Source organism: Erpetoichthys calabaricus, chromosome 2 (genome assembly GCF_900747795.2).
Source record: "Erpetoichthys calabaricus chromosome 2, fErpCal1.3, whole genome shotgun sequence".
Taxonomy (NCBI): Eukaryota; Metazoa; Chordata; class Cladistia; order Polypteriformes; family Polypteridae; genus Erpetoichthys; species Erpetoichthys calabaricus.
In genome coordinates this window covers 693,020-705,426 of record NC_041395.2, presented here as the reverse complement: position 1 = coordinate 705,426, position 12,407 = coordinate 693,020, and the positions used below count along the sequence as shown (strand labels likewise).

The 12,407-nt window shown below is 44.7% G+C and overlaps 1 protein-coding gene across 1 annotated transcript in view; it reads left to right on the top strand.

Annotated features, from left to right (window-relative positions):
• The window catches only part of LOC114643014 (uncharacterized), a gene marked incomplete at its 3' end in the record, with an annotated part of 1,911,439 nt that overhangs the window by 1,216,458 nt on the left and 682,574 nt on the right, over nucleotides 1-12,407 (top strand). The window lies entirely within an intron of this gene.

Genomic DNA, 12,407 nt, shown 5'->3' with positions numbered 1-12,407 from the left:
CCTACTATCGTGGTATCATCAGCAAACTTAACAATTGTGTTAGTGTGGTGGGCAGGAGTGCAGTCGTGGGTGTAAAGAGTATAGAGCAGGGGGCTCAGCACACAGCCCTGTGGGGAGCCAGTGCTGAGGCTGATGGGTATGGAGAAGTAGGGGCCCACTCTAACCCTCTGAGTGCGATCATTCAGGAAGTCCTTGATCCGAAGGCAGGTGGAGTGTGGAAGTCCTATGTCTGACAGTTTGGTCACCAGTCTGTGGGATAAGATGGTATTAAAGGCAGAGCTGAAGTTTATAAAGAGCAGCCCTGCATAGTTCCCCTGCTGCTCCAGGTGGGACAGAACAGCATGGAGAACAGTGGCCACAGCGTCCTCCGTAGACCTGTTTGCTCTGTAGGCAAACTGGTGCAGATCAAGCATGGGAGGAATGAATGACCTGATGTGGTTCTTGATGAGCTTCTCGAAGCACTTCATAACCACAGGGGTCAGTGCAACTGGCCTGTAGTCATTAAGACTGGTGATGGTCTATTTCTTGGCCAGAGGCACTATGACAGGATTTCAGGCAGGATGGCACAGTGGACTGAGACAGAGACTGGTTGAATATCCTGGTGAAGATCCCAGCCAGTTGGTCTGCACAGTCTTTCAGCACATGTCCTGAGATGCTGTCAGGTCCAGCTGCCTTCCGTGGGTTGACAGCCCGCAGCGTGCGACTCACCTCGTGCTCCCCCACAGTGAAGATGGGACCGTTGTTGGTTTCTGGATGGGGTCTGTTTGTCTCTGGTGGATTCACTTCAAACCGGGCAAAGTAGTGGTTCAGTTCCTCAGCCAGCGATAAATCACCTCCCACAGTTCCAGGACTGGTCCTGTAGTTGGTCATATGCTGGACACCCATTCACACTTGCCTGCCATTGTTGCTGTCCAGGTGTTCCTCGACCTTCCTTTTATAATCTAACTTGGCCTCTCGGATGCCCGTCTTTAGACTGGCACGGGCTGTGCTCTAGAGGACCTTGTCACCAGACCTGAAGGCAGTGTTCCTCTCTTTCAGAAGCCTCTGGACTTCCCTGGTCATCCAGGGCTTCTGATTGGGTATATCCAGATACGTTTATCCACTGTGACAATGTCTGTGCAGTTCTTAATATAACACAGTACGCTGTCACTAAACACTTCAAGGTCTGGGTGTTCAAAGATGTCCCAGTTGGTCCTACTGAAACAGTCCTGCAGCTGCTGAGAGGCTCCATCTGGCCAAGTTTTAACTGTCCTTGTGCTGTTACGGGCAGTTTTACTGAGTGGGATGTATGCCGGAATTAAAAACGGTGACATGTGGTCAGAGTGGCCCAGGTGAGGTAGCAGTGTAGCCCTGTTTAATGTTTCTGTAGATTTTATCCAAAGTGTTAGCTCCTCTGGTGGCACACTTGATGTGCTGATGGAATTTAGGGAGCACAGGTTTTAAATCCACATGGTTAAAGTCCCCAGCAACGATATACGCAGCATCAGGGTGCTTGGTCAGCTGACTGCTAATACTGCGGTGTAAAAGTTCAATAGCCGAGTTTGCATTAGCGTCCAGTGCTGTGTAAACAGCGGTAATCATGACCACAGTAAACTCTCTAGGGAGATATATGGGTCTGCGTCTAACAGTCACATACTCCAGGTTCGGGGAGCAGTGACTGTATTTGTACACCAGTTGTTTTATACGTACACACACAGCCCCCCTCCTCTGCTCTTACTGGAGTCACTGGTCCTGTCATGGCGCTGTGCAGTGAAGCCTGTTAGCTGCATGGCAGAGTCCGGGATCAATGAGTGAAGCCAGGATTCCGTGATCAACAGAACGCAACTGTTCTTTACGATGTTATTTGTTGCCACCTGTAGCCTCAGTTCATCAATTTTGTTGATGAGAGATCTGGAATTGGTGAGAAAAACACTGGGGAGCGGTGGTTTAACCGGCTGTCTGCTTGCTAACATGCCAGCCCTGCAGCCAAGCTTTTGTTTTCTCTCTCTGTGCCGCCTCCGTCACCTGCCCGTGGGAATGATAATCCACGGAGAACCGGGACTCCTCGCTATGTCTACCAGAATGTCGTGGGAGCGGAGAAACTCTAGTGAAACACTCCCCTCACTGCACACTCCGTTCTTGAGAAGTTCCTGTTGGCTGTAGATGTTTTCGGCTCGACAAGATGCAGGTAAAACAAGTAGTAATACTAGCACACACATGCACACTAAACACTGAAACGAAGAGCACCAAGCTGCTGCACAAGTCTGTCAGCTGTAAATCACATCTTAAGAAGATCTGCAATAAGCGATTGGGACACGTCATTCTGTAGAAATGTGTGACAATGATCAGAGTGTCCTCACTGAGCCATACGGTACGAGTCTCAGATCATTGACAGGTTATCAGTTGTCTGATTTCAACTGAAGTTATAAGACTTGCTGTATCATGCTGGTTTCCACAGATTTTCCAGTAGAGCAACTCCAGATTGGACATTCGATGACAAAGAGTTAAAGACATGACAGAGACAGTGCTTGGGATGGATTGGAGACACCGAGCTTTTAGGAGATGAAAGGATCAGTGTTTGACATCATCATCGGGCTTGACACCTGCTAATAGCGTCTCTACATTCACAAGCATCACACCTGCATATAAGAAAAAAAGGCTGAGGACATCATGTTGTCATGAAAAGACCCCAACATAATGGGGGTACCCTGTCATTTAAAAGAGCTTCACAACTTTCAAGAGAATCCCAGCTGGCGTAAAAGACTCTGTAACTGCTCAAGGCAGACCACCTGACCATGAAGCTTGCTGTATGGACATTGATTTGAATTGTTCAGTTTGTGTGTTTCATTTTGTAACGCCTGGTATTTGTCTGTTATCTCTGTAGAATATACTGTACTGAACGTAGAAGTTCAAGTTAATTAAGTCTGTTAGTGCCTCACTGTGTTCAATGGCATTAACAGCTGCTGAAGTCTTTAGGGGTCTCTTTCCTCCCTAAGTATAGACCCTGTGTTATCGTGATATTTCCCTCTACTTATCCTTTACCTAGGAGTAAGTGTACTCATCAGGTTTGTTACTGGGTTGGTCTACTGTCGCACCTTAAGATTAACACACACATGCACACAGAACCTCAACAGTGCCCTATGAATGACACACACACAGCTGGTTAACCAGCAGAGGGGAAGCAGCATCAGTTCTCATAATGACATTATCAGCACCTACAGGCTTTTGGACTTGGCAAGTTGTGAATATTAAACCCAAATTTCCAATGAATTTCAAAAAACAGAAATAAAACGGACACTAATCTGTGTCCACAATTAAAATGTAACAAATCCTGTCCCATTAAGTGCCCCTTCTACCCTTTTGAGCCACAGCCCACCAAAATGTCTGCACTTCACTGCCACCCAGCCAACTCTTGAATACTTTTGGCATTTGGCTACAATGTCTCCAGAGTTAAGATCAAACACAGTTTTTCATTAAATCGCTGTTCTCATCCTTATGAGTTACTTTTTTTCCCCAGGATCGTCCTGTTTTTCTGAACTGCCCCTGTAATGTGCTCTTCTCTCTAGTGCTAAATTTATAGCTTCTTGCAAAATATTTTCTATGGTGTGATTTCATAATTCATCTTTAATTTCAGATGATAACATCCTTGGTTAAATGAAGAGATACCAACACATCAGCCCACATCAGCCACAACTGTTTAAAGGTCACTTCATCATGACTTACTCTTTTATTATTCTGATTAAACTGACAGCTACCTCAGAACAGACAGGAATATCAAAAACTCTTTCTAAACCTCTTAATAAAATAATCTCAAGAGGAAAAAAGCAAGATGGATGATTTGCATCGTATCTTATGAACACCCATTCAAGTGGCTTACAATGCAGAAGTGGAACAATAAAAGTTATCTTTGTCCTGACGTTCAGGTGTGTTGTGGATTGCTGATCAAATATCAGGGATGCCATGAAATCACCGGAGAATCCTGAGGGATGAGGCCTTGTTGGCTCTTTGTGACCACTACAGTAACCTTCTGTTTTTTTTACTGTTGTTTGTTAAATCCATCAAGTCACCGTTGAAATGAAGGCAGCACATCACTACACGTGACTTTTTAGTTCTCTGACATGATTTTGTACATGCTTCAATTTTACAATTTCATTTTAGAGCTACTCATTTTGAGAAGGTCCAGGATTCTGTTGTGTCTTACACAGGATGAGACAGGACTAGGAGATGAACTGGACAAAATTCAGAGTCAGAAATACCAGCAAGGGTCGATACCAGTGTCAAAATAATACAAACCACTAAGCCCAATAAGCAATCCAAACCTACAAAAGCAAGGAGACCCAGCAGAGGTTCTAAACCGTTGTCTTCTCACACAACAGCTTGTTGGGTTTCAACCAGGGTTTTTTCTACTGATTTGTAGTTTCATTAATTATTACTTTGCTATTCTTTTTGCTTATAAATGTGTATTCCATGACTTATTTTGGAACATTTAGTCTTATTTTGAACTTTAAAACCAGTTTACCCATTCTTGGGCCTAGTCAGGAAAAGCCTATGGGTAGCAGTTGGTAGTAAGCTGGACTGGGTGAGCTCTTCTTCTTGGCTGGCCAGTGGCCTAGTGTGACAGGAGTATCTCACTCACACATGAACAAACAGAGTTCTGCAGATCACTGAAGAACGGCAGAAGAAGAGAAGAGCTGATAATTTAACAGCAGAGGAAAAACAATCAAATTCATCTGAAAACAAAAATTCCAGTTGGGGTAAAATCTGACACTAAACTTAGAAAGGAGTGTTGATCAAAGTGATGTTGGTCATCAAGCTAATAGTGAAAGCCTGAACACGAGTGTCTCTCTGCCAACCAGCTGAACTCTGAAGACACAGAAGCGCTAAGGGTGGAATGAGCCCTAAACAGAAGTCCTATGTATTCTCTGCTTGTTGTTGGCATGTTTATGTGTTGCATGTACTGCAGAATGTACAGCTAAGGTTTTCTTGCCAACAATGCAGACAGTTTCAATTGATAAAAATATATAGTTAAGGTTAGACTTGTTAGGAAATATGAATTTGTTGAAGGACCATACTAGAAACCTGATAGCTATTAGGCAAAATTGGTTTGACTCGGTTTGTTTAGACAATTCGGTCATTTCAGATTTGGGCTCAGGCTCTGCAGGCCCCACTGTAGTCAGTGCACTGCCAAAGTCAGCAGCACCAATTCAGCCTCAGGGTAAGTGGGTAACGGTGAGATGGGGACTAGGAAGTCAAAATTTAGTCTCTCAGCACCCAAGCCACCAAATAGGACCCAGAACACATACTCAGTTGTGCATCTGTTGAGGCTGACAACAAAGTGCTCATAATTAGTGTCTCCATAATGTGGAATGTTAGACTTCTAAATTATGTTAATCCAGCAGTTCAAGTTAAATGCCTCACAGGGGAGAAGACATTAAGGCTAAATTAGACTTTCTGGCTGAGGGTATCTAACTTACCATGTTGGCACAAATGCTTTCTGGCAGTCTGAGATATTAAAGAGGATCTTCGTATCTTTATGCACCAAAGCAAAAAGAAAATGGCAGAACTTAATTAAGATTATTTAGAGGCGATCTAGCAGATTACATTTATTTCATTACTGGTTAGAGACCTGGTGGATCTTTCATGTTATCCCAAAATATGGCAGCAAAACTGCATGGCTGACTGACCAGAGCACCATTTTAAATTGCAGGCTATTGTTTACCCCCCAGCCCCTATTACCCTTACTGTGGAGCTGATGAGCTCTGTCACTTAAAACAAACACAGCAGTGATATGAGCTGTAGGTCGGCACGGTGGCCCAGTGGTAGCGCTGCTGCCTCGCAGTTAGGAGACCTGGGTTCACTTCTCAGGTCCTCCCTGTGTGGAGTTTGCATGTTCTCCATGTCTATGTGGGTTTCCTCCCACAGTCCAAAGACATGCAGGTTAGGTGCATTGATGATCCTAAATTGTCCCTAGTGTGTGCTTGGTGTGTGTGTGTGTGTGTGCCCTGCGGTGGGCTGCCCCGGGGTTTGTGTCCTGCCTTACGCCCTGTGCTGGCTGGGATTGGCTCCAGCAGACCCCCATGACCCTGTAGTTAGGATATAGCAGGTTGGATAATGGATGGATGGAAGCCATTACTGAAGGAAATAGAGAAGATAAGGCACAAAAGTGAAAACAACTAAGAGGTTGTTATAGTCACCTTTTACAGGTAAGTATTGTTGAAATGACATGCTTGTGTTAATGCTGATTCTCCTAAAGCAATTGTTAATAAGGAATAAACACATGGTGTACACAAAAATAGGAACAGTAATAATTATTTATTTATTATTTTTCACCCTTAATAGTGAGTGAACGTGATGTGAGTGCATTTGGTTTGGGGGCAGTTCTCTCTCAGTGCTTAGAGGGGGAAGAACACCCCATTACATTTCTGAGCATAAAAGTGCTTCCCTGGGAGCGTCATTACTCGACTATCGAGAAGAAATGTCAGGTGATTAAGTGGGGTAGGCAGTTTACCTTGGTGACAGACACATTCCACTCCAATGGCTCTGCTGGCTGTAAGATATGAACTCCCGGCTCACTAGATGGTTTATTAGCTTGCAGCCATTTCATTTTGATGTCCGCCGTTGGCCCGGTTCTGAGCTCCAGTCTGATGTCTTCTCATGGCTGGCTGAGTTCAACTTAGATGATCACTTAGTTTGCATTGGTGTGAACAAAGCTGAGGGTGGTGGGTGTGACCCCAGGGCCCCCAAAACATCGCCCCAACGGCACTTTACAAACCCCCAACAACACTGTCTGCTGAAACTCAGTTCAACAGCAGGTTCACAGGCACACCATGTAATGTGTCTGTCGCCCAATTAGGACCGGCCATGACCTGTCCTTGTGGTGTTTTCTTTTCTTTCTGTTTTTTTCCTCCTCCAGACTGAGCCTGATCCAGCTGCTGATTGGCAGTTGCTGAACCTACCTGATGAGGAAGGCTATCTGTTCTTTTAATTTGAAGAAGGAAGCTAATGCAGGATGAACAACAATGTTGTTTTGCGTGAACTTCCGTTTGAATAAAAGGCTGAGACTGTTCCTATCATTACTTCAATAAAGCTGATTTGCTTGCAAACCTGGACTCGCCTCCTTCTCTCTCGTGCAAGTTTGGGACACACACATCACAATTATGTACAGTTCTCAAAAAGATGAAGGGAACACTTAATCATCACACTCTCACACCAAGTCACTTAACCTTTAGGGATATCATTCTGTCCAAGGATTGTTAATCAACTTCACCTGCTTTGGTGCAAATGAAAGTGACAACAGGCGCACTGTAGAGGCAACAGTTAGACGTCCCCAAGAAGGGAATGGTGGCCACAGACAGTTTCTCTCTCCTTATACTTCCTGACTGATTCTTCTCTAGTTTTGTGTTTTGCTGGTGTCCTTGTCATTACTTGTAGCATGAGGTGGTATCTTCAGCTCTTCCAGGAAGACACTTCCATACATGCCCTCGCAAGATGGTTTGCTGTGTCTGCATGCACAGTCTCAAAAGTATGGAGGAGTATACCAGGAGATCACACACCTGTGATCACAGATTGTATTCCTTGTTGATCAAATCCCTAACCCGATGGTGACTGACACCTGATAGATATAGCACTCAATCCTCCAAAAGGCCATCACACAATCAGCTCTTCTGCTGACCTAAACCCTGCTGCCCTTTTCTCTCCCCTATTTCACTTCATTTATTACCTCTGTCCTCGCTGTCTGACTTCACATGTCTCTTTGGTCACTCAGGTCCACATCACATCTGCACATTGGCAGCCATTCAGACTCTACAATCTAGTAACCATGTTGTCTTGATGATTATATTGCTTAAAGTCATCTCGTGCTGATCTTGGCTCTCTTAGAGATCCACATTAGAGATCAGACCGTAAAATGGAAACATCAGTCAGCAGTGTGGACAGCAAGCTGGTGGACACAGTTAAGTTAGGAGTGGTCAAGCATTCACATACAGTAGTGGGCAGTTTAATCTTAGATTTTGGTTTCCTGCTTTAGTTTGTTAGTAGCAGAAGGTCCATTTCAGATTTCCAAACCTGCATTTTCTTTTTACTGGTAAACTTGTTTTTTAGTTACAGAAGTAACCCATTAAATAGCAGAGCACTTTTCAAATGAAACACTTCAGGATTAAACAATATAACTGAGTGTCACTAATTAATAATCAACAGCATTATGAGCTGATTGAACCAGACTGATAAACTTCAACAGAAACAGGGAGACACGTCACATTTTTCTAATATTCAAATATACACGTGTGATGACCAAAGGGCGTCTGCTTCATTCTGAGGGACTGAGGCTCACATCCAGTGGTGACTCGTAGCTAAAATTAGTGGGGGTGCTGCTCCAGAAAATTTTTAGCCTTTGTTTTAAAATTGTGTAAAAGGAAACAAACATGTATAAAAAGAAAATTTATTCCGAAACCAAAAAAAAAAAATGAATCAGATAGAATAGCTGGAAGCAGGATAATAATCTAATTCAACACTTTATCACATTCAAGAATATGGTACACGGTTTTTAAGCATAACACACGTGGAGTAAATAAAAAAAACACTACATTCCACCAGCACACCAGGGTCAGCACTGCGGGAGTGACGGTGGTCTCTCTCCCTCGCAGCCTCGCGTGCAGCTTCTTATGTGCGCATGCACACAACAGCCAAACACCACGCCGCTGGAACTGTGAAGCACACAGTTCCATACAAAGATTTTGTATCTTTTTCATAAACTGGGGGATGGCTACTGACATTAAGCTTAAGGATTATATATTGTACAAATATAAAGAAAGAATTAAAGAAAAAAGGACTCATTATATTAAATGTTATCGATAATATCAAGTGGAAATAGGGGGTGCTGCAGTTCCACAGTGCCTATACATGAGCCGCCACTGCTCACATCACCAGGCCGTCACCACACAGTTACTCTCTACTGATAAGGCAGGTCCTGTGACAGAAGTGACAATGTCTGCTACGGTAACCCAGCAGCTCTTCACTTCACGTAGGACTGAAGCCTCTAGAAAGTCAAACTCTGTTATAAGTTTTGCTTGGACACAAAAACATAATGACACCCCCCTGGCACTTGATGACTAAAGCCTTTATAGACACTTGGCACACTCTGATCACCTCATTTCTCTTGAGCTCTCCGTCTGAACTTTTAATGTCTGACTTACATTTACATTTACATCATTTAGCAGACGCTCTTATCCAGAGCGACTTACAACAGTGTTTGTTAGTTTTTTTCTCATACCCCTTGGGGTCAGAGCGCAGGGTCAGCCATTGTACAGCGCCCCTGGAGCAATTACAGGTTAAGGGCCTTGCTCAAGGGCCCAGCAGAGTAGGATCTCTTTTGGCACTGACGGGGATTCGAACCGGCAACCTTCGGGATACCAGCGCAGATCCTTAGCCTCAGAGCCACCACTCCGCCGAGGTGTTAGTTCTCTGAGTAAGAGGACCTGAAGACTGCCTGTGGTGAAGAAGAACAGCCAAGAAATAAAGCGAGAGCTGGTAAGTCTACCAAAAAAGTCTTTAATCACAGCTGAACCCAATATGTCCCAGTGTGTAATGTGGACATTGAGGGGTGATTCAGCAGTTTACTTTGTATTTTATGAGATGCATGTCACTTTGTGTCACTTTTGGATGACACCGTTTTGTTCATTATTGGACAGTGAGTTGATCTAAGATTGCAAAGGCCTTCTTAACAGTGGCAATTTTTCATTCATTCATTCATTTATTAATTTTATTTATAAGGCACTTTACTTTTGTAGTAAACTTCAAAGTGCTACATAAAAAAATTAAACAAAGACACAACAAGATAAAAACAAAGATAAAACAATAATTAGAGGCAATTTGTTAATAAGTTTTCCTAAATAGAGAAGTCTTTAGCTGTTTTTTACAATCTGCTGTCTTCTCAGGTTATCTGGTAGGACATTCCAGAGCCGCAGAGCATCGACTACAAAGGCTCGGTCACCCATTGTACGAAGTTTGGTCACAGGGGGGAGCGAAGGCGGTAGGTTTCTTGTAGTGGATTGTAATATAAGAAGTTCCTTAAGGTATTGTGAAGCATTTCCTTGGATACACTGCTGAGTGAGCAAACAAAGTTTGTTTGAATAGGGAGCCAATGAAGTGACTGAAGGATTGGTGAGATGTGTTCAGATTTCCGCACCCTCATCTGGATCCTTGCAGCACTATTTTGGATTTGTTGGAGCTTTTGAAGGCTCTAGTTGGATATCCCAATGAGGAGTGCATTATAAATAGTCCAGCCTGGAGGAGACAAAGGCATGAACCGGCTTTTCAGCATCACAAAGGGAGAGGCAGGGACGGAGTTTGGCTATGTTTCGAAGATGAAGGAATTCAATTTTACAGAGGTGATGGATATGAGTATCAAATGGTAGATGGGGGTCTAATTTGACACCCAAATTAGTAACAGAAGGGGATTGGACAATGGTATGACCAGAAAAAGAAATACAATTTATGGAGGAATGAAGCTGATGGGGGGTACCAATTAAAAGAGCTTCAGTTTTGGTGCTGTTCGCCTTAAGAAAGTTCTTGGACATCCAAGCCTCAATGTCATCATCCAAGTAGGAGAAAAGAGCTGATGGAGGTGTAACAGAAGTCGAATCCAATCTCACATAGAGCTGCGTATCATCAGCATAGCAGTGGAATGAAACTCCATGCCTGCGGATGATGTGACGCGGGGGTAGCATATAGATATTAAAAAGGGTCGGCCCAAGGACTGATCCTTGTGGGACCCCACAGGTGACAGTGTGGTTACAAGATTTAGCATCCACCAGGGCCACATACTCAGCCCTATCTGTAAGACAGGACTCAAACCACTCCAAAGGAATGCCAGAAAGTCCAATTATATGGTGAAGACAATGGAGGAGAACATTATGATCTACTGCAGGGGTGTTGAACTCCGGGCCTGGTGGCTACAGGTTTTTATTCTCATCCTTTTCCTAATCAGTAAGTAGTTTTCACTGCTAATTAACTCCTTTTCCCTTCATTTCAATAGTCCTGTTTTTAAGGATTCAGTCCTCTGAAATGATTTATTTCTTTATTAAATGGCAGCCAAACAGGAATGAGATGCGAAATGAGCCAACAGATGACCAGCTAAACGGGGATTTCAAACTCCAACCAATTTCACTCCAAATAGTCTCTTAATGAGAAGCTGATTCTTGCTGTTAATTAAGCCCGTTATTTAATTCAATGGCTTGTTCCTGCTCTCATTCTGCCACAGCAGACATTTCCAAATCTGTTGATTTTTCTGATTTTTCTAAGAACACCGTCAACATGTTCTGGTGATTTGAGAGATCAACCTTACTGAGAAGTTCATCCATCCATCCATCCTCTTCCGCTTATCCGAGGTCGGGTCGCGGGGGCAGCAGCTTGAGCAGAGATGCCCAGACTTCCTTCTCCCCGGCCACTTCTTCTAGCTCTTCCGGGAGAATCCCAAGGCTTCCCAGGCCAGTCGAGAGACATAGTCCCTCCAGCGTGTCCAGGGTCTTCCCCGGGGCCTCCTCCCGGTTGGACGTGCCCAGAACACCTCACCAGGGAGGCGTCCAGGAAGCATCCTGATCAGATGCCCAAGCCACCTCATCTGACTCCTCTCGATGCGGAGGAGCAGCGGCTCTACTCTGAGCCCCTCCCGGATGACTGAGCTTCTCACCCTATCTTTAAGGGAAAGCCCAGACACCCTGCGGAGGAAACACATTTCAGCCGCTTGTATTCGCGATCTCGTTCTTTCGGTCACTACCCATAGTTCATGACCATAGGTGAGGGTAGGCACATAGATCGACTGGTAAATTGAGAGCATTGCCTTACAGCTCAGCTCCTTTTTCACCATGACAGACCGATGCAGAGCCCTCATTACTGTGGATGCCGCACCGATCCGCCTGTCGATCTCACGCTCCATTCTTCCCTCACTCATGAACAAGACCCCGAGATACTTGAACTCCTCCACTTGGGGCAGGATCTCGCTTCCAACCCTGAGAGGGCACTCCACCCTTTTCCGGCTGAGGACCATGGCCTTGGATTTGGAGGTGCTGATTCCCATCCCAGCCGCTTCACACTCGGCTGTGAACCGATCCAGAGAGAGCTGAAGATCACAGCCTGATGAAGCAAACAGGACAACATCATCTGCAAAAAGCAGTGACCCAATCCTGAGTCCACCAAACTGGACCCTCTCAACACCCTGGCTGCGCCTAGAAATTCTGTCCATAAAAGTTATGAACAGAATCGGTGACAAAGGGCAGCCCTGGCGGAGTCCAACTCTCACTGGAAACGGGTTCGACTTATTGCCGGCAATGCGGACCAAGCTCTGGCACCGATCGTACAGGGACTGAACAGCTCTTATCAGGGGGGGCGGTACCCCATACTCTCGGAGTACCCCCCACAGGATTCCCCGAGGG